Source organism: Pristiophorus japonicus, unplaced genomic scaffold (genome assembly GCF_044704955.1).
Source record: "Pristiophorus japonicus isolate sPriJap1 unplaced genomic scaffold, sPriJap1.hap1 HAP1_SCAFFOLD_42, whole genome shotgun sequence".
In the NCBI taxonomy this organism is placed as follows: Eukaryota; Metazoa; Chordata; class Chondrichthyes; family Pristiophoridae; genus Pristiophorus; species Pristiophorus japonicus.
This window is the reverse complement of record NW_027254090.1, coordinates 3,798,598-3,820,298: the sequence shown is the minus strand read 5'-3', so window position 1 is coordinate 3,820,298 and position 21,701 is coordinate 3,798,598. Positions and strand designations below refer to the sequence as shown.

The 21,701-nt window shown below is 42.6% G+C and overlaps 1 non-coding gene across 1 annotated transcript; it reads right to left on the bottom strand.

Annotated features, from left to right (window-relative positions):
* Positions 1-19,973: 19,973 nt before the first annotated feature.
* On the bottom strand, positions 19,974-20,062 carry trnar-ucg (transfer RNA arginine (anticodon UCG)). Its single transcript is given in 2 exon segments — positions 19,974-20,009; positions 20,026-20,062. It is a non-coding gene; the product is annotated as a tRNA-Arg (tRNA).
* Positions 20,063-21,701: the final 1,639 nt, after the last annotated feature.

The window sequence follows — 21,701 nt, the reverse complement described above, 5'->3', positions numbered from 1 at the left end:
CCAGTGAATACAAGCCTAGTTGATCATGTCTTCCTTGATATCTCAGTCCGGCCATCCCGGGAATCAGTATGGTGAACCTTCGCTGCACTCCCAAAATAACAAGATTGTTCTTCCGAAAGTTAGGAGACCAAAACTGAACACAATACTCCAGGTGTGGCCTCACCAAGGCACTGTACATCTGTCGTAACACCTCCATACCCATGTACTCAAATCCACTAGCTATGAAGGCAAACATGCTATTTGCTTTCTCAACTGCCTGCTGTACTTGCATGCCAACCTTCAATGACTGATGTACCATGACACCCCGGTCCTTTTGTACCTCCCCTTTTCCTAATCTATCACCATTCAGATAATAGTCTGTCTCTCTGTTTTCACCACCAAATTGGATAACCTCAAATTTATCCACATTATACTTCATCTTCCATGCATTTGCCCAGTCACCTAACCTATCCATGTCACTCTGCCACCTAATAGCATCCTCCTCGCAGCTTACACTGCCTCCCAACTGAGTACCATCCGCAAATTTGAAGATACGACATTTAGTCACCTCGTATAAATCATTAATGTACAATGTAAACAGCTGAGGCCCCAGCACAGAACCTTGCAGCACCCCACTGCCTGCCATTCTGAAAAGTAGCCATTTACTCCTATTCTTTGCTTCCTGTCTGCCAACCAGCTCTCAATCCACGTCAGCACACTAACCCCAATCCCATGTGCATTAAAACTGCACATTAATCTCTTGTGCGCGACTTTTCGAAAGCCTTCTGAATGTCCAAATACACCACATCAATTGATTCTCCCTTACCACTCTACTGGAAATATCCTCAAAAAATTCCAGAAGATTTGTCAAGCATGATTTTCCCCTTCACAAATCGACGCTGACTTGGACCTATCCTGTCAACTCTTTCCAAATGCTCTGATGTGAAATCCTTAATAATTGATTCCATCATTTTCGCACGACCGATGTCAGGCTGACAGGTCAATAATTCTCTGTTTTCTCTAAGCCTTTTCACCGATGCAAGGACGAAGTGTCCGTCCTGTCTGATTGTATCCAATGGGGGAATCGCGTAATTTTGCCCAAAAAGGGCAGGGAAACGCTTATACGTGGCCTACTTAGTGTCCCACGAAGACAGAGTCATGATCAGGGCTGTAGCCCGGTTGCACGTATGGTGGTCCCACATCGACTTCGAATAAGAGACATCCGGACACCAATAAGACATACGCTCAGAGCTGAGCAATGCACCCACGGATGTCCACTGAGTCTGTGATCATGGTCCTCCAAATCATAGTCCAGTGTCCATGTAAAGTTCACTGGCCCCTTCCTCGGGAAGCTATTTCGAACAGCAGTGGACGCTTCCTCAAAATGGATTGAACGTATAATAATATCATCATGTACATCCACTGCCACCATTGAAAGCCTCAGGGCCAGGTTCGCCACCAATGGGTTAACTAACGTCCTTGTCAGCGACAATAGTCCTTGTTTCACCAGCTCGGATTTGAACGATTCAACACCCGCAATGGTATAAAGCAGGTCAGGTCTGCTCCATTTAAATTCGCCTCCAATGGCCAAGCGGATGACAGTCCAAACCATCAAGCAAAGCTTCAGACGTTTAACTGACATCTCCTTGCAGACCTTGTTACGCAGGGTCCTGCTCAGCTACCGGACGCGCCCCCACTCCCTCAGGTTTTTCGCACTGCAGCATTGCTAATAAAGAGAGTAATCAACATCAGGCTCTCCTTCGTCCAGCCGGACATCAATGATCACATAGAAAACCGGCAACAGAGGCAGAATGTGTGCCATGATCGCACGGCGGTCTCATATGACAGTGAAATCAATGACCAGGTGTTTGTTCTAAATTATGTGCACGGTCCCAAGTGGATTGCTGTCATAGGATTAGCCAAGGAAGGGAATAGAGTCCTTGTTTTGAAATTGTTGAATGGGTAAACGTGTAAAAAACATCTCTATCATACGAACTGCAACTCACGGGCTACCAAGAACAATTTGAGGAACACCGCATCATCTACGATCCACCACACATAACCAATCGGCAAGTGTTATCAACTCAACCACGATAATGAACCCACCTTGCCCGACAGTCCAACCAGACCAGCTGAGCTTCCATGCAGCGATGACACGATCAACTCACAAATGCAAGGATGTCAACTCAGGCCATCGATCAGGGAACACAGACTGCCAGATCGCCTCTACCTATAAGTAAACTACTCAAGATTTTGGGGAGAAATTACATAACGTTTGTGAACCTTACTTATTTGTAAGACTTGCCTCCAGAGGGTACTCGTGTGGGCACACCTGTGAATAACTGGAGCAAGCAGGTATAAAAGACAGGCCACCATGTTGCTGCCTCACCTTGGAGTTATCGTAAACAGACCAAGGAAACAATGACTTAAGTCCACAACACAGCCTTGTGGAGTTATTCAAAACATAACAATCATAACGTTGACAGTCAAGTGGTGCTGGTTTGAGTCTTGCTTGCTGGAGATCGTCTTTACCTGGCATTTGTGTGACGCGAATTGCATAATCTGCTTGATGTGTTTATTTGTGGCACACAGCAACATATGCACCATAATTGCCGATAGGATAGTGAATGATTGATAATTGCAGGATGGATGCGGAGAGATTCATGCAGGTACGTGAAGGATAGTTCCAGGAATTGAAGTCGTCGCGGAAATATCAGCCTAGGACAAAAACGTATGTTGAATTTAGCTGCTTACAATACTGACGTTTGCCACCGTTGGTTACAGCGTGATGCTGCTAACGCCATGTTCGCGGGAACGGCCACCATATGGGTGATAGCATGTTTTGTGGGGTTGCTAGTAGATTATTCGTGTAGTTTTAAAGCTGCTTATTGTTTGTAAGTATACTCACACAATACTTTGAAGTAATGCTGCAAAACGTTCGATCTGCCGAGAGCTCATGGGCCTGAGAGGTTAATCCAGTATTTCTCTCGCTAACGATGTTCCCCGACCTGCTGAGTGTTTTCAGTACTTATTGAACAATTCCACACAGCATCTGCTGCACATTGCATATTATGTTGGTGATGTGTCCCCCTATCAAATATGAAATAAAATTATTGCATAAAAGTTGCAGAGGTTGGAATGTTAAATTAAATATATATCCGAACATTGGTGCTTCAGCAGTAGGATGCACACCTACTCATCAATCTGTGCAGTATCCTCTCTCATACAATCACATCTTTCCTGTCATGTGATGGACAGAACTGCAAGCACTACTCTGGCTGTGGCCCAAATGTTGTTTTATGGCGTTGAAGCATAACCTCCCTGCTCTTATAGACGATGCCTCACCTAATAAATATGTATTCCGTATGCCTTCTTAACCAACTATCGTTCCACCTTCATGGATCTGTGAAACTTCACTCCAAGGACCCCTTGTTACCTTATACATCTCAGTGTCCTATCATTGAAGGTGTATTCCCTTACCTTGATAGCCCCCCCAAAGTAAATTACCTCAGACTTCTCATGATTGAATACCTGTTTCCATTCTTCTGCCCAACAGTCTCTGGCTTTCCTCTTCATCATCCACCACACAGCCGATTTTAGTACAATGTAAAAACGTCTTTATCATATCATCTACATTTATGTCTCAAGCATTGATATATACTACTAAACGCAAGGTACCGACTACTGAGACCTGCGGAACCCCATGAAAACAACTTTCAGTCACTTATTCTTTAGAAGATGAGCATAGAATCAGAGAAGATAAAGCACAGTTAGAACTGTAAGGTCGAAGATTAGTATGGCAGTTCAGACGACAGAGCAAATAAAGATTGGAAAATAGACAATAAATGAGTTTGGCTGTGCGATCTGACGTATTACTAAATGCAAGGAGTATGGTGAATATAGCAGCGGAGCTGACGGTACAGATTATTATATTACATAGAAACATAGAAAATAGGTGCAGGAGCAGGCCATTCAGCCCTTCTAGCCTGCACCGCCATTCAATGAGTTCATGGCTGAACATGAAACTTCAGTACCCCCTTCCTGCTTTCTCGCCATAACCCTTGATCCCCCGAGTAGTAAGGACTTCATCTAACTCCATTTTGAATATATTTAGTGAATTGGCCTCAACTACTTTCTGTGGTAGAGAATTCCACAGGTTCACCACTCTCTGGGTGAAGAAGTTTCTCCTCATCTCGGTCCTAAATGGCTTACCCCTTATCCTCAGACTGTGACCCCTGGTTCTGGACTTCCCCAACATTGGGAACATTCTTTCTGCATCTAACCTGTCTAAACCCGTCAGAATTTTAAACGTTTCTATGAGGTCCCCTCTCATTCTTCTGAACTCCAGTGAATACAAGCCCAGTTGCTCCAATCTTTCTTGATAGGTCAGTCCCGCCATCCCGGGAATCAGTCTGGTGAACCTTCGCTGCACTCCCTCAATAGCAAGAATGTCCTTCCACAAGTTAGGAGACCAAAACTGTACACAATACTCCAGGTGTGGCCTCACCAAGGCCCTGTACAACTGTAGCAACACCTCCCTGCCCCTGTATTCAAATCCCCTCGCTATGAAAGCCAACATGCCATTTGCTTTCTTAACCGCCTGCTGTACCTGCATGCCAACCTTCAATGACTGATGTACCATGACACCCAGGTCTCGTTGCACCTTCTCTTTTCCTAATCCATATTGCGCATGATATCTTAGCAATTACTGAAACAAGGCATAAAGAGGGGCAGGATTTGTAACTCAACACTCCTGATTACAGGTATTTCAAACAAGATAGAGACAGGATTAAGAAGGAGGGGGTTGCAATGTTGATTACTAAAAGTATTGCAGCTATGAGAAGGTGTGATATGTTCGAATGATCTTCAAATGAGGTTAAATGACAAATAGGAACAACTACATTGCTGGGAGAGTACAGTAGGCCCCCAAAAAAGCAATGTGTTGGCAAATGTCTGACAGATGCATGAACATATTGCAGTAATATTGCGTGATTTCATTTACTGTAATATTAACTGGGATACAATCACTGTAAAAAATATAGCCAGCATAGAATTCTTAAGTCGCATTCAGGATAACTTTTTTTCAGCCTGTATTTAGCAAGACCAATTTGGGCGAGGGCGGTTCTTTACTTCGTTTTATGCAACTAAGCTAGGCAGGTGGAAGGGGCATCAATGGGAGAATCACTGCCGTGACTCCATAAGAGCGAGAGCTTCATGTATAGCACGTTTCCTGAGATGATCACCCGGCAGCTTAAGAGAGTGCAGGCAGGGAATGGATGTGTGGTCGTCAGACAGAAGGGGAGGAGCAGCCAGGTACTGTAGAAGTCCCCTGACTGCATCTTGCTCCGCTAAAAGCATTCTATTCTCCGTACTGGTGTGGCGATGGCTCATCCGGAAATGCAGTGAGAACTAATTCCACGGTGCCACTGCTGGCACAGCTGCACAGGGGTCGGGGATTGAGGGAGAAGCGTGGAAGAGCAATAATGGTAAAATATTCGATTATTAGTGGAGCAGACTGGCGGCAGATCACATTCCAGTCAGGTACGTTTCCTCCATGGTGCAGGGTCAAGTTTTGAACTGAGCGGCTGCAGAGGATGTTGTGGGGAGTGAGTGAACAACCATAGGCTGTGGTCCATTAATGTATCAATGATATAGGAATAAAGATGGATCAGGCACTGCAGCTATATTGTATGGAGCTAGAAGAGAGATTAAAAAGAAGTACCTCAAAAGTAGTAATTTCCGGAATACTCCCAACGCCACGTGCCAGTGATGAGTATGATTTTATATCTATTGCGGAGACATGGCTGAAATAAGGGCAGGTATGTTCGCTGAACATTTCTGCTGAAATGATTTTTAGGCGGGAGAGAGAGTGGGATAAAAAAGATGGGTGGATATACGTCGCAGTGTTGATTAAAGAAACAATTGCAGCTGAGGAGAGATAACATGCTTGATGGATCATCATTTCTAGATATATGGGATCAATGGAACAACATAATCGCGGCAACCACACTGCTGGGCGTGTATTTTCGACCGCTAGCAGTCAGAATGAGAGAGAAGAGCAAAATTGTTGGCAAAGTTATAGAGGAGGAATAGAAGTCGGTTGCAACTACACAAATCTTAACTGGGATAGAATTAGTGCGGATTACATATTTTGGCAACATTTATAAAATGCATTCAGGAGATCTTTATTTGCCATTATATAGCAGGCCAAAGAAGGGAGGGGCGTTTCTGACTTAGTTTTAGTTAAGGAAGCTGAGCGGGTGGAAGAGCTATCAGTTGGAGAGCATTTTCGTAATAGAGATCGTAATTCAGTTACATTTAGTGTAGTTGTGGAAAAATACAAGATTAGACAGGAATAAATAATCTCAATTGCGGAAAAGCCAATTCTGTAAAGCAGACATAGGATTTAGGCAACGTTGACTGAAAACAGATATTTGAAGCCAAAATTGTGTCATAGTATTGGGAGGCATTCAAGGAGCAGATCCTCAGTGTTCCGAGCAAGTACGTTCCCTCAAAGAAAGAGGGTGCGACTAGCAAATCCAGAGCCCCCTGGATACCAAGGGGTATACAGGGTAGAATAAAGGAAAATATAGGTGCTTATGCCATAGCGATGCATCAATGCATCAGAAACATTCGAAGATTATAGGAAGTGCAAACGTGAAATTAAAAATGAAATTAGGAAAGCAAAGTGAGTGCATGAAAATATTTTGGCAAGTAAAATCAACGAAAACCCAATGTTTTATAAATACCTTAAAAGCAAGACGATATCTAAAGAAAGAGTACGGCTCATTAGAGACCGTAAAGTAATCTATGTGCGGAGGTGGAATATTTGTTTACGGTTCTTAATGAATAATTTGCATTTGTTTTCATAAAAGAGAGCGGCGATGCAGATGTTTCAATCGGGGGCGAGGGGGAGGTATGTAAAATATTAAATTAAATAAACATAGTAAGAGAGGAAGTCTTATGCAGGTTAACAGCTTTGAAAGTGGACAAATTCACAGGGCCACGTGAAATGTACCTAGGCTTTTAAGAGAAGCAAAAGAGGAAATAGCATAGGGTCTGACCATAATAATACTCTCTGGCTACAGTTATGGAGCCAGAGGACTGGAGGACTGCTAATGTCGTATATTTGTTTAAAAAGGTGAAAGAGATCGATGATCAATTACAGACCAATCAGCCTAACCTCGGTTGTGGAACGATTATTGGAAAAAATTCTGAGGAAAAGGATAAATATTTTTGAGAAAGTCTAGGTTTGGTCAAGGACAGTCAGCATAGCTGTTTTCAGGGAAGGTCCTGTATGACTAAATTGATTAAATTTTCTGACAAGGATTGTCCACAAGGGGAGCGCATTTGATGTAGTGTATCTGGATCCTAACAAGGCTATCGACAAGGTTATATATGGCAGACTGCTCAGGAAAGTAAAATCCCATGAAATCCAATGCAACGTGGCAAGTTGGATCCAAAATGTTCCTGGAGGCAGCAAGCAACGGGTAATAGGTGTTTTCACAACTGGAAGGCTGTTCGAGTGGGGCTCCTCATGGCTCCTTGCTTTTTAAAGTATACATCAATGAATTAGATGTGAATGAAGGGGGTATGATTAAAACGTTTCCAGATGACACAACCATTGGATGTGTGGATGATAATGAAGAGGAACGTTCTTGAATGTCGCTCGGTTTCAATTAAGTGGTCACGTGGGCAGAATCGTGGTGAATGGAATTCACTGCGGAGAAGTATTTGGTAATGTATTAGGGGATGGCTAACAATGCAAAGGAATACACATTAAATGGTAGGGCACTGAGAAGTGTACACTAACAAAGGGAATGTTTAATGCATGTCCACATACATATGAATGTAGCAGCACGGGCAGAAAAGTGCGTGAAGAAGGCATCCGGAATACTTTCTATAAATGCCGCGGCATAGAATATAAGAGCAGGTCGGTTATGCTGGAACTGAATAAACAGTTAGGCTACAGCTGGAATACTGCGTGAAGTTCTGGTCACCATATTACAGGAAACACGTGATTGCACGAGACAGGGTACATCGGAGATTTACCAGGATGTGGCTTGGAATGGGGAATTTTAGATATGGGTAAAGATTAAACAGGCTGGTTTTATTTTCACTAGAACATAGGAGGCTGAGGGGAGAATTTGTTCAGGTGTTTACTTTGGAGCTGCCTCGATAAAGTGGATAGGAAGGACTTTTTTCCCTCAGCAGAGGAGGTCAACAACGAGAAGGCATAGCTTTAAAATAATTGGTAGGTGGTTTAGTGGGGAGTGAGAGGAAAGTTCTTCACCCAGATTATGGTTTGCGGATTGGGGGAGGGGGCGTGAGAGAAGGATTGTCCTGGATCGCACTGCCTGAAAGGGTGGGAGGTGAAAAAACGGTCAGCACATTTCGAAAGTATTCGGATGTGTATCTGAAGTGCTGTAACCTACAGGGCTGTGGATCAAGAGGGAGAAAGTGGGATTAGGCTTGATAGCTCTTTATTGGACGGTGCAAACGCGACGGGCAGAAATAGCCTCCTTCTGAGCTGTATAATTCCGTGATTCCATGATTCGATGAATAGAAAAAGTGGACCTGAAACAGCTCATTGAAGGTAAATCAGTGTCAGAGCAGTGGGAGGCAGTCAAGAAGGAGATACAAGTTCAGTGTCAACATGTTCCTAGAAAGAAAAATGGCAACTGTGTCAAATCTAGAGCCGCCTGGATGACAACGTGCATGCAGGGAAAGATAAGGCAAACACAGGGAGCTTTTATCAACAATCTCGAGCCCAGTTCTGCAGAAATTAAAAAGGAAAGTTGGAAAGAAAAGTGAAAGCATGAAAATACTGGCACGTTGAATCAAAGAAAATCGAAAGATGTTGCACAATTGCACAAAGAACAAGAGGATAACGAAGGACAATAGAGGGCGACCAAAATTGTAACCTATGTGTGGAGGTGGAGTATGTAAGTAAGGTACTAAATGAAAGCTTTGCAGCAGTTTAATAAAGGAGGGCGACGATGCCAGCGTTAAAGTTAAGGAAAAAGAGAATGTAATATTGGCTTGGATAAACATAGCAAGGGAACAATGATTAAGGGGTTTGGCATCTTCTAATGTAAATAAATCTCCAGGACGCAATGAAATATATCCCAGGCTATTAAAAGAAATAGGTGTGGAAATTGCGGAGGCTCTGACCATAATTTGAGAAATCTCCCTCGCTGCAGGAGAGGTACAAAAACATTGCCTAACTGCTAACGTTTTACCATTATTTACAAATGGACAAAGTGAAGCACCGAATAATTACAGACAATTATTTAAAACCTGGTAACAGGAACATTATTGGAATCAACGCAGAGGGAGAGAATAAACCTTCATTTAGAAAGACATTGATTCAACAAAACAGTCCGCATTGATTTGTTAAGGGAAGGTCATGTCTGACTTATTTGATTTAATTTTTTGAGGAGGTAGCTAAGAGGTGCGATAAGGGAAGTGCATTTGACGTGATCCACATGGATTTTAACAAGACTTTTGACAAAGTCTCACATCGCAGGGTGCTCAAAAAAGTAACAGCCCATGGTATTTAAGGGAGTGTGCAAATCGGATCGAAAATTGGCTCAGTGCAGGAAGGAAAAGGTTGATGTATGTTTTTACGAACAAAACAATGTTTACAATGGGGTTCGTAGGGTTCAGTGCTCAGTCCCTTGTTTTCTGAGTTTATATTAATGATTTAGATATAAATGTAGGGAGCAAGGTAAAGAAGTTTACAAATTAAACAAAAATTGTCTTTGTGTTCGACAGTGAAGTGGGAAGTTTAGACTGCAGGATGATATCGATTGACCAGTCAGTTAGGTCGAAAAGAGGAAAATGACAATCAATCCAGAGAAGTGTGAGCTAATGCAATTGGGGAGGTACAACACGATACACAAAATAGCAGGATACTGAGAGGTGTGGAGGAACAGAGGGACCTTCGAGTGTATGCCCTCAGATCCTTAAAGTTAGAGAACAGGTCGATTAATTAGTACAAATGGCACATGGAATCCTTTACTTTTTAGCCAAGGGATAGAATGTAATCGTAGGAAAGTTACGGTACAACTGCAAAACAACAGTAGGGCACAGCTAGAGTACTGCTCCAGTTCTGTTCACTACATTACAGGAAATATTTGATAGCACTCGAGAGGCTACAGAGAATATTACGAGGATGTTGCATCGACTGCAAAATTGAAGCTATGAGGAAAGATTGGTTGAACTGTGTTTTACTTTATTTGGAACTGGGGAGGCTGATGAAAGATTGAACTGAAGTGCATGAAATCTGATGGCCCTAGATAGAATGGGTAGCAAGGATATTAGAAAGCACATTTGCCTTAGCAGAGGGGTCAAAAACCAGGCGCATCGAAGCAAAGTAGTTGGTATCATGATTAGAGAGGAGATGTGGGGAATACATTTATCCAGATGATGATGGCTGTCTGGAACTCACTTGCTGAAAGGATGGAGACGCAGAAACCACCACCACTATTTATGAGGTTCTTGGATGTGCACTTAAAGAACCGTATCCTACAGGGCGACGGACCTCGTGTTGGGTGTTGGATTCGGCTGGTTAGCTATTTGTCAGCGGGCAGAGACACAATGGCACAAATGGCTTCCCTCGGTGTCGTATTATTTCTATTATTCTATGACGAGAAAGAGTTAGAGGGATTCAGAGATCTCGTAATGGAATTCCAGAACTAAGGGCACAGGAAACTGAAGGTGTGGCAGTGAATGGTGGCGTAATTATAATCAGGGATGCACAACGAGACAGGATTGGAGGAGTGAAGATATGTCACGGGGTTATGGAGCTGGAGGAAATGACAGATAGGGAGGGTCGAGGTCATGGAGCGATTTGGAAGCAAGGATGAGATTTTATAATCCTATGAGTTACTTAACAGGCAGCTAATGTAGGACAGCGAGCACAGGGGCGAAGGTTGAACGGGCTTGGTGCCAGTTCGGAGACAGGCATCAATTTTTTGGATGAGCACAAGTTTACATAGCGTAGAACGTGGGTGGCCAGCCAGGAGGGCATTGGAATAGTCCAGTCCAGAGGCAACAAATGCATGGATAAGGATTTCAGCAGTAGCTGCGCAGAGGCAAGTGTTGAGATGGCTGATGTGACGCACGTGGGATACTCCATAGCTCAGAGGTAAAATGTTGGCTGCCAGTGAGGAAGGATTTGATTGCATGCAGTCAGCGGTTTAGTTTAATGGACTGTGGTTTAAGTTATGGGATTGAGGAGGATTTGGAAAGAAGTCAAGAAGCCAAGAAACTTACTGACGGCAGCAGAGGAAGTGTACGGAATGTAGATTAACTTTGGAATTTTAGTTTCTCAATCAGTGAAAGGTTCACAGCCGTTAATTTGTTTGGAGTGCAATGAATGTGTCCAGTTTTGGTCTGCTAAGCTCAGGAAGCATACAGAGAGAGCACGGAAAGTTCACCAGACTGATTCCTGGGATGTTGGGATGGTTCGATGAAGAGAGATTGAGTAGACTAGGAATATATTCGCTCAAGCTTAGAAAAATGAGAAGGCAACTCATTGAAATAGACAACATTCTGACAGTGCTTGACAGCATACATGCAGAGAGGAGGTTTATTCTGTCTTGGTAGTCTAGAACCAGGGGACACTGTCTCAGAATAAAAGATCTGCTATTTAGGACTGAAACGAGGAGAAACATTTTCACCCAGAGGGTGCTGAATATTTTTGAATTAGATACCCCAGAGTGCTGTGGAGGCTCAGTCTTTGAATATATTCATGACAGCGGTCGATAGATTTAGGAATATTAAGGGCATCAAGGGATATGGGACAAAGCAGGAAAGTAGGGTTGAGGTAGAAAATCAGCCATGACCTCATTGAATGGCGCAGCAAGTTCGAGGGGCTGAATGGCTGAATCCTGCTTCTAATACTTATGTCTTTTTGAAAGAAACAGAAATAAAAACTATCACCGTGTTTCATCATTAATAGTTGCCCGTAGACCCAAACCTCATCCTAGCTCACCCTGGACCATCAGCGAATCGATTCCAAGACTTTCACTGATCTTACCCTTCTCTGCGGATCGTCCCACACGGCCGCCAACCGCATAGTTGCCCAACCCCGCAGAGCCAAGTAAAACCATCGTTTCAACCTTTTTCGTGCCCCACGGAACTGATGAATCCCTGTCTCCACTCTATTTTTCTCCCCTTGAGCCGGCTGTTCCCACATTGTGGGATATGTGGAATAGCGTGATGCAATAAAGCAGAATCGGCATTGTTTTCTGAAAGGGAAATCATGCCTGGCAAATTTGCTGGAGTGCTTTGAGGATGTAACGAGCAGGTGGATAAGGGGGAAGCAGTGCATGTGGTGTAATTAGACTTCTAGAAGGCATTCGATAAATTGCCACATAATAGGTTACTGCAAAAGATAGAAGCTCATAGGGTTGGGAGTAATGTATTAACATTGGCTAAATAACAAAAAACAGAGAGTCGGAATGAATGGGGCATTGTAGAGTTGGCAAAGCTCACTAGTGGGGTGCCGCAGTATCTGGCTTCTGGGTCCTCAACAATTTACAATCCGTATTAATGTCTTGGATGAAAGGACCGAGTGTAATTTAGCCAAATGTGTTGAATATACAAAGATAGATGGAAAAACACATTGTGAGGAGGACATAAAACATCTGCAAAGTGAGATAGACAGGCTTATGAGTGGGCAAACATAATGGCATTGTGAGGGGCGGGGTCATAACGGAGGTGTGAAAACAACAATGCCAATTTTGAAATTCAAGCATTGCTTCAGCGCGAGCCAATATCGGTGAGCGAGCATCAGGGTGCTGGGTGAATGGGATTGATGCGAATTTGGATACAGCCAGAGAGTTTTGGAACGACCTCAAGTTTACGTAGGGTAAATCGTGGGAGGCCAGTAAGGAGAGCGTTGAGTAGACTAGTAAGATAACGAAGGCATGGTCAGGATTTCAGCAGCCGATTGGTGAAGGTAACGGCAGTGACGGGCGAAATTGCGAATGGGGGACACTCCTCAAGTAGACAGCTCGGGAGCAAAAGTTTGGCACCGAAGTGGGAGGGAGTTGGTGAAATGCAGTCAGCGGCATAGATTAAGAGCCTCAGCTGTAGTTTAATTTAATTGAATTATGAGCTTTTCTGTGGAGGACAAGAGGCAACGAAGTTACCTTAGGGCAGCAGAAAAGCTGGAAAGGAGGACGAGAGGAAACGCTTGCATTGTGTTTGGTCACCCGGACTTCTCATATTTCAATAAGTGAATGGTTCACATCCGCTGTTGGGGTGTAAATAATGGAAGTGATATAAATATTATCAGGGCTTTAATCTCTCATTACATGAATGTTAAGAGCAGATGCGATGTGACTTAAATAATAAGGTGTGTGATTCTTATATAAATCAGAATGTTATCTGACGTTTGCAGGTTCGAGTCTTGCCCTGGATGCATTATACACTTGTTAATTCTATTTTAACTTTATAAAATCAAACCTCATGTCCAATCATTAGCTTGATGAACAGTTGGCGAACAGCGGTGTACACAAAAGGTGATATTTCACGAATCTCCAGAAAAATATATTCCACTGAGGAAGAACGGCGAAAGAGAAAAGATGGCCTTCAATGGATAACAAAAGAAATAAAGGACGGAATCCACTTAAAAAAAAGGACAGATAATGTGGCCAAAACTGGTGGGAGGCTGAAGATTGGGAAGCGTTTAAAAGCCAATAGCAAGAGTTTCTATCGCTATATAAACATTAAAATCGTGGCTAGTTTAAATCTTGGTTCCTAATAGGACGAGACCGGGGAGTTAATAATGGGAAACATGGAGATGGCAGAAACTCTGAAAAAATATTTTCTATTATTCTTTACGTGAGAGGACACGAATAATATTCCAACAATGGATAGTCAAGGGGCCATTAGGCCACGCGGCCGTTGCCAGCACCATCCATTGTGTTGTTGTGTATATTGCGAGCAAATTCGGGGAAACTGCAAAATGAAGGAGTGGATTTTGGAAAAGATGAGCATATTTCGAGCCAATGAACAGATGCAATGCGATCTGGGTGCGCACCGGCGCAGGCAAGCCCAATATAAATTGGAACACAACAGTTTAACAATTCGGTTATTGCAGCTGAAATCATACTCCTTCTCAAACTATACAGGATGACTCGGGATTTTGAGAAAATTCGTTAAAATGGGAAAGAATATGAACCGGAACTGACAACCAGCCCATTTAAACAGACATAGAATGATCCGGGACTGCAAGGACATCACTTTTACCCAGATGCAGAATAACCCTTGACTGACAGCAGTTCCCTTTTTTTCAAGAATAAAGTGAGATTTCGATCATCCCTGAAGGCAATTGTGCAGTGGGGCTCAGGACCACGCGGGGCAGAGACTGTTATTGAAGCCACAGGTGATAGACAGGCAGGAAGGAAGGAGGGACGTAAAACCAGCCCAGTCTGAAATATATAAATATTTAACATTTTAAGAAAATAAATGCATTTAAATTGTATTTAAAAAAAATTAATTGAGTTGTTTTAAATAAATAAATAATTGATACATAATCTATGTATTTTTTGATTGAACGTAGGCTGTGTGACTAGAAGAATTCCGTTGGAAATCAGGGGTGCAGTCAATAAAGACCCAAACACAGTAAGCCCATGGTGGAAGACAAGCCATGAGGGAAGATGTGGGCTACAAGGGCGATCTTTTAAAGTCGCGTGTATCTTTCTGCTGGATCTGACAGCAGCTGCTTATGCTGTGAAAGAGGTTAAATGTAATAGAGCCCAGCGCAGGCAGAACAGAAAAAGCATATTTATTTTATAAGTTAAAAATTTGGGATTATATATAAATATACACATATATATATATATATATATATACATATATACATATATAAACAAAGTCAGTCAGTCAGTCATGTATTGTCTTGGTTTGATTTGATTTGAATTTGAAAATAAGGATGGAGGATGTCATCATGTCACACAGCCCACACGCAAGTCCTGCCGAAAATCGCTATATTTCTAACTTGTGTATTATCCATTCTTTCAGATGTGGAATAGCAAAATCCCACAGCAGATTCATCTACCGTCAGATAGTCCGCGAAGGAGGGTTCAATGAAATCAGTACGGTTTCAAGTTGCATGTAATGCATTTTTCTCACATGACAGTAAGATCGCACAGCACGTTTGCACACACTCTAGCTTACACAAACAAACAAACAAAATAAAATTCCTTAACCTCCAAAGGCAGGTTTTGAAATTTGTAATTGGAAATCCGGGACAGACAGCACATCCCTTTTAAACAGACACAGAATGATGAGGGTCTGATAGCACACTATTTTAAAGAGACAGAGAATGGTCTCGGACAGACAGCACATCTCCTTAAAAGGGACACGGAAATAGAATGAATAAAAACAGATAATTATGTAAAACTCGGCAGGACGTGCAGATTTCGTGGAGGAAGAATCCGTTTTCACGTTCTGTCGGATAATCATTCCGATATTTCATGAAAAAGTTAAAGATTAGAGATGTTTTCGTCAAAAATAGCGCCTGGAATAAATATGCAGCGAGAAAGGTCAAATGGGAACGTCTGTGATACAGTGGAAAGCAGGAGTAATTAAATAATAAATGGCACAATGGAGAAAAGCAAAGTGGGTGGTAATCGGGCAATAACATAACAAAGAATGGTCCAGAGGAGGTGTTCGTGGGAACAGCAGAACCATTACCAGAAAATGGGAGCGGTGCTTATGATCCGATACATTGAACATAATTTTGAGGCCAGAAGACGAGAACATGCCTACAATATAGGATGTCACCGCCTTTTAATCAGACCAGGCAGCTTTGCCGGCCCGGATTGATTTCCTGTCCGCTTTGAATTCGGCAGCCAAGGGACGAATTCAAAAGGCAACTTCTCTCATCTTTTCAGCTCGAGAGAAACAGGACGCACTCATATTCAGGGCAGAGGTGCAGATTGACGCAGAATGTATGCTTATCCCAATTGAGGTGAATTTACGCGAACAGACAGGAAGATGTACTGATCAAGTATTGGCCGGAACCAAACAAGGGTTTAGGTGATGCAACCAGGCACAGAGCCGAGTACCTCTGAGATATTTTAACTCTACTCACTTTGGCGGGTTTCACTTTGCTCTGAGATTTGGATGCTGATGGAACATCGTCGTAAAATCACACGTTTTAACATGAAATACGTCTGTTTTCTCACATGTGGAGCGGTTGTTAGAAGCGGAAATTTGAGTAAAATATGTAGGGCTCGTCCTGGATTTGGACCGTGACCTCTCGCATTTCAAATGTGATCATTCCGAAGCGAGAATCATAGCCGTGGACCAACGAGCCGCCGACAGTGAAAAGCGCAGCTCTCAGATTCTGACGGTGGTGAGAAATGATATTATGGTCGGCCCCTCGTGCATGTGCTGTCTCTCATATACGTATCTAATTAGTGCCGCTCGCCATTGTCCTGCAACTGTGCTCCTTTTGACGACTATATTATTAATTTGAGACATGACATGAGGAAAGTGCAGCATCCCTGCAAGTAAAAGGGGAATTTGGCGATGAGGTTAAATATGAATGTCAAAACGTGGTCAAGCTGCAAGCCAACGAGATTCAAACCCATGCGTGCAGAGTACAATAGAATACCAGTCCATCGCCTTAACCTCTTGGCCACCTCGTCTCTGCTTTAACACATCGTCAGCCATTCAATCTCCTGCTTTTTGTATCCGAACAGAAATAATGTGCAAGAAAGTCCACTTCAATGCTTGCTCTGCCCGTGCATGCAGATCGACAATGATGAAAACTTGCCATGAGATTCTTTGAGCAAACAGCCTTCCTTTGCTTCAGGTGAGTGACTGGAAGAGATGGTTGGTTTCTCGGCAGAATCACAACAAAGAATATAAAATTTCACGATGCAAATTAAGTTGACCGCGGCAGGACTCGAACCTGCAATATTCTGATAACTTTGCAGATATAATCGAAGTCAGACACCTTATCCATTAGGCCACGCAGACGCTGCTATCACCAGCCATTGTATTGTTGTGTATATTGCGAGCAAATTCGGGGCCACTGCAATATCAAGAAGTGGATTTTGGAAAAGATGAGCATATATCGAGTCAAAGAACAGATGCACTGCGATCTGGGTACGCACCGGCGCAGGCAAGCCCAATGTAAATTGGAACACAACAGTTTAACAATTCGGTCATTGCATCTGAAATCATACTCCTTCTCAAACAATCCAGGATGACACGGGTTTATGAGAAATTCCGTTTTAAAGGGAAAGATTATGAACCGGAACTGACAACCAGCCCATTTAAACAGACACAGAATGATCCGGGACTGCAAGGACATGCCTTTTACCCAGATGCAGAATAACCCTTGACTGACAGCAGTTCCCTTTTAAAAGAATAAAGTGAGATTTCGATCATCCCTGAAAGCAATTGTGCAGTTGGGCTCAGGACCACGCGGGGCAGAGACTGTTATTGAAGCCACAGGTGACAGAGATGCAGGAAGGAGGGAGGGACGTAAAACCAGCCCAGTCTGAAATATACAAATATTTAAAATTTTAAGAAAATTAATGCAATTAAATTGTATTTAAAAAAAATTGAATTTGAGTTGTTTTAAATAAATAAATAATTGATTCATAATCTATGTATTTTTTGATTGAACGAAGGCTGTGTGACTAGAAGAATTCCATTAGAAATGAGGGGTGCAGTCAATAAATACCCAAACACAGTAAGCCCATGTTGGAAGACAAGCCATGAGCTAAGATGTGGGCCACAAGGGCGATCTTTTAAAGTCGCGAGTGTCTTTCTGCTGGATCTGACAGCAGCTGTTTGTGCTGTGAAAGAGGTCAAATGTAATAGAACCCAGCGCAGGCAGAACAGAAAAAGCATATTTATTTTGGAAGTAAAAAATTTGGGATTGTATATAAATGTGCACATATATATATATACATGTAGAAACAAAGTCAGTCAGGCAGTCATGTCTTGTCTTGGTTTGATTTGATTTAAATTTGAAAATAAGGATGGAGGATGTCATCATGCCACACAGCCCACACGCAAGCCCTGTCGCAAATCGCTATAACTCTAACTTGTGTATTTTCCCTTCTTTCAGATGTGGAATAGCAAAATCCCACAGCAGATTCTTCTACCGTCAGGGAGTCAACGAAGGAGTGTTCAGTCAAATCAGTACGATTTCAAGTTGCATGTAAAGCATTTTTCTCACATGACAGTAAGATCGCACAGCACGTTTGCACACACTCTAGCTTACACAAACACACAAATAAACTAAAATTCCTCAACCTCCAAAGGCACGTTTTGAAATTTGAAATTGGAAATCCGGGACAGACAGCACATCCCTTTTAAACAGACACAGAATGATGAGGGTCTAATAGCATACCATTTTAAAGAGACGGAGAATGATCTCGGACAGACAGCACATCCCCTTAAAAGGGACATAGAAATAGAATGAATAAAAACAGATAAATATGTAAAACTCGGCAGGTCGTGTCGATTTTGTGGAAGAAGAATCCGGTTTCACGTTCTGTCGAATAATCATTCCGATATTTTAGGAAAAAGTTAAAGATTACAGATGTTTTCAACAACAATAGCGCCTGGAAAGAATGCGCAGCGAGAAAGGTCAAATGGAAACTTCTGTGATACAGTGGGACGCAGGTGTGATATAATAATAAATGGCACAATGGAGAAAGGCAAAGTGGGTGGTAATCGGGAAATAACGTAACAAAGGATGGTCCAGAGGAGGTGTTAGTGGGAACAGCAGAACCATTACAAGACAATGGGCCCGGTGCTTATCATCCGATACGTTGAACATAATGTTGAGGCCAGAAGACGAGAACATGCCTACAATATAAGGTGTCACCGCCTTTTAATCAGATCAGGCAGCTTTGCCAGCCCGGATAGATTTCCTGTCTGCTTAGAAATTCGGCAGCCAATGGACGAATTCAAAAGGCAGCTTCTCTCATCTTTTCAGCTCTAGAGAAACAGGACGCACTCATATTCAGGGCAGAGGTGGAGATTGACGCTGAATGTATGCTTATCCCAATTGAGGTGAACGTATGCGTACAGACAGGAAGATATGCTGATCAAGTATTGGCCGGAACCAAACAAGGGATTCGGTTATCCAACGAGTCACAGAGCCGAGTACCTCTGAGATATTTTAACTCTACTCACGTTGGCGGGTTTCACTTTGCTCTGGGATTTGGATGGTTATGGAACATCGGCATAAAATCACACGTTTTGACGTGAAATATGTCTGTTTTCTTACATGTCGAGCGGCTGTTAGACGCGGAAATTTGATAAAACATGGCGGGATCTTCCGGTATTTGGCCCGTGCCCTCTCGCATTTCAAATGTGATCATTCCGAAGCGAGAATCATACCCGTGGATCAACGAGCCGCCGACAGTGAAAAGCGCAGCTCTCAGATTCTGACGGTGTGAGAAATGATATAATGGCCCATCGTGCATGTGCTGTCTCTCAGATACCTATCTAATTAGTGCCCCTTGCCATTGTTCTGCAACCGTTCTCCTTTTGACGAATATATTATTAATTTGAGACATGACATGAGGAAAGTACAGCATCCCTGTAAGTAAAAGGGGAATTTCGCGATGAGGTTAAATATGAATGTCAAACGTGGTCAAGCTGTAAGCCAACGACGACGATGATGGGATCCGAACCCATTCGTGCAGAGTACAATGGATTAGCATTCCATCACCTTAACCTCTCGGCCACCTCGTCTCTGCTTTTGCACATAGTCAGCCATTCAATCTCCTGCTTTTTGTATCGAAACAGAAATAATGTGCAAGAAAGTGCACTTCACTGCTTGCTCTGCCCGTGCATGCAGATCGACAATGATGAAAACTTGCCATGATATTCTTAAAGCAAACAGCCTTCCTTTGCTTCAGGTGAGTGACTGGAAGAGATTGTTGGTTTCTCGGCAGAATCACAACAAAAAATATAAAATTTCACGTAGCTAGGTAAGTTGACCGTGGCAGGACTCGAACCTGCAATCTTCTGATAACTTTGGTACCATATTCGAAGTCAGACGCCTTATCCATTAGGCCACACGGCCGCAGCCAGCAACATCCATTGTGCTGTTGTGTATATTGCGAGCAAATTCGGGGAAACTGCAATATCAAGGAGTGAATTTTGGAAAAGATGAGCATATTTCGAGTAAATGAACAGATGCACTGCGATCTGGGTGTGCAGCGGCGCAGGCAACCCCAATGTAAGTGGGAACACAACAATTTAACAATTCGGTCATTGCAGCTGAAATCATATTCCTTCTCAAACTATACAGGATGACCCGGGTTTATTAGACAATCCGTTTTAAAGGGAAAGATTATGAACCGGAACTGACAACCAGCCCGTTTAAACAAACAAGAATGATCCGGGACTGCAAGGACATCCCTTTTACCCATATGCAGAATGAGACTGGACTGACAGCAGTTCCCTTTTAAAAGAATAAAGTGAGATTTCTATCATCACTGAAGGCAATTGTGCAGTGGGGCTCAGGACCACGCGGGGCAGAGGCGGTTATTGAAGCCACAGGTGATAGACAGGCAGGAAAGAGGGAGGGACGTAAAACCAGCACAGACTGAAAGCCAATTTTGAAATATAGATATATTTAACATTTTAATAAAATAAATACATTTAATTTTTTTTTAATTGAATTTGATTTGTTTTAAATAAATAAAGAATTGATTCTTAATCCATATATTTTTGATTGAACGAAGGCTGTGTGACTGGAAGAATTCCATTGGAAATGAGGAGGTGCAGTCAATAAATATCCAAACACAGGAAGCCCATGGTGGAAGACAAGCCACGAGTGAAGCTGTGGGCTACAAAGGCGATCTTTTAAAGTCGCGTGTGACTTTCTGCTGGATCTGACAGCAGCTGCTTGTGCTGTGAATGAGGTCAAATGTGATAGAGCTCCGTGTCGGCAGGACAGAAAATGTACATTTATTTTGGAAGTTAAAAAGTTGGGATTGGATATAATTAGACATATATATATATATATATATATCCAAAGTTAGTCATGTCTTGTCTTGTCTTGTCTCGTCTTGTCTTGATTTTATTTGATTTGATTTGAATTTGAAAATAAAGGTTGAGGTTGTCATCACATCACACAGCCCACACGCAAGCCCTCGATAAAATCGCTATATTTCTAATTTGTGTATTTTCCCTTCTTTCAGATGTGGAATAGCAAAATCTCACAGCAGATTCTTCAACCGACCGAGATTCCACGAAAGAGTGTTCAATCAAATCAGCACGGTTTCAAGCTGCATGTAATGCATTTTTCTCACACAACAGTAATATCGCACAGCACGTTTGCACACACACTGGTTTGCACAAACATACAAACAAACTAAAATTCCTGCACCCACTCAAGGCAGGTTTTGAAATTTGAAATTTGAATTCCGGGACAGACAGCACATCGCTTTTAAACAGACACAGCATGATGCAGAGCTGATAGCACACCATTTTAAATAGACAGAGAATGATCCCAGACAGACAGCACATCCCCTTAAAATGGACACGGAAACAGGATGAATAAAAGCAGATAAATATGTAAAACACAGCAGGTCGTGCAGATTCTGTGGATGAAGAACTCAGTTTCACGTTCTGTCGGATAATCATTCCTATATTTTAGGAGAAAGTTCAAGATTACAGATTTTTCAACAAAAATTGCGCCTGGAAATAATACGCAG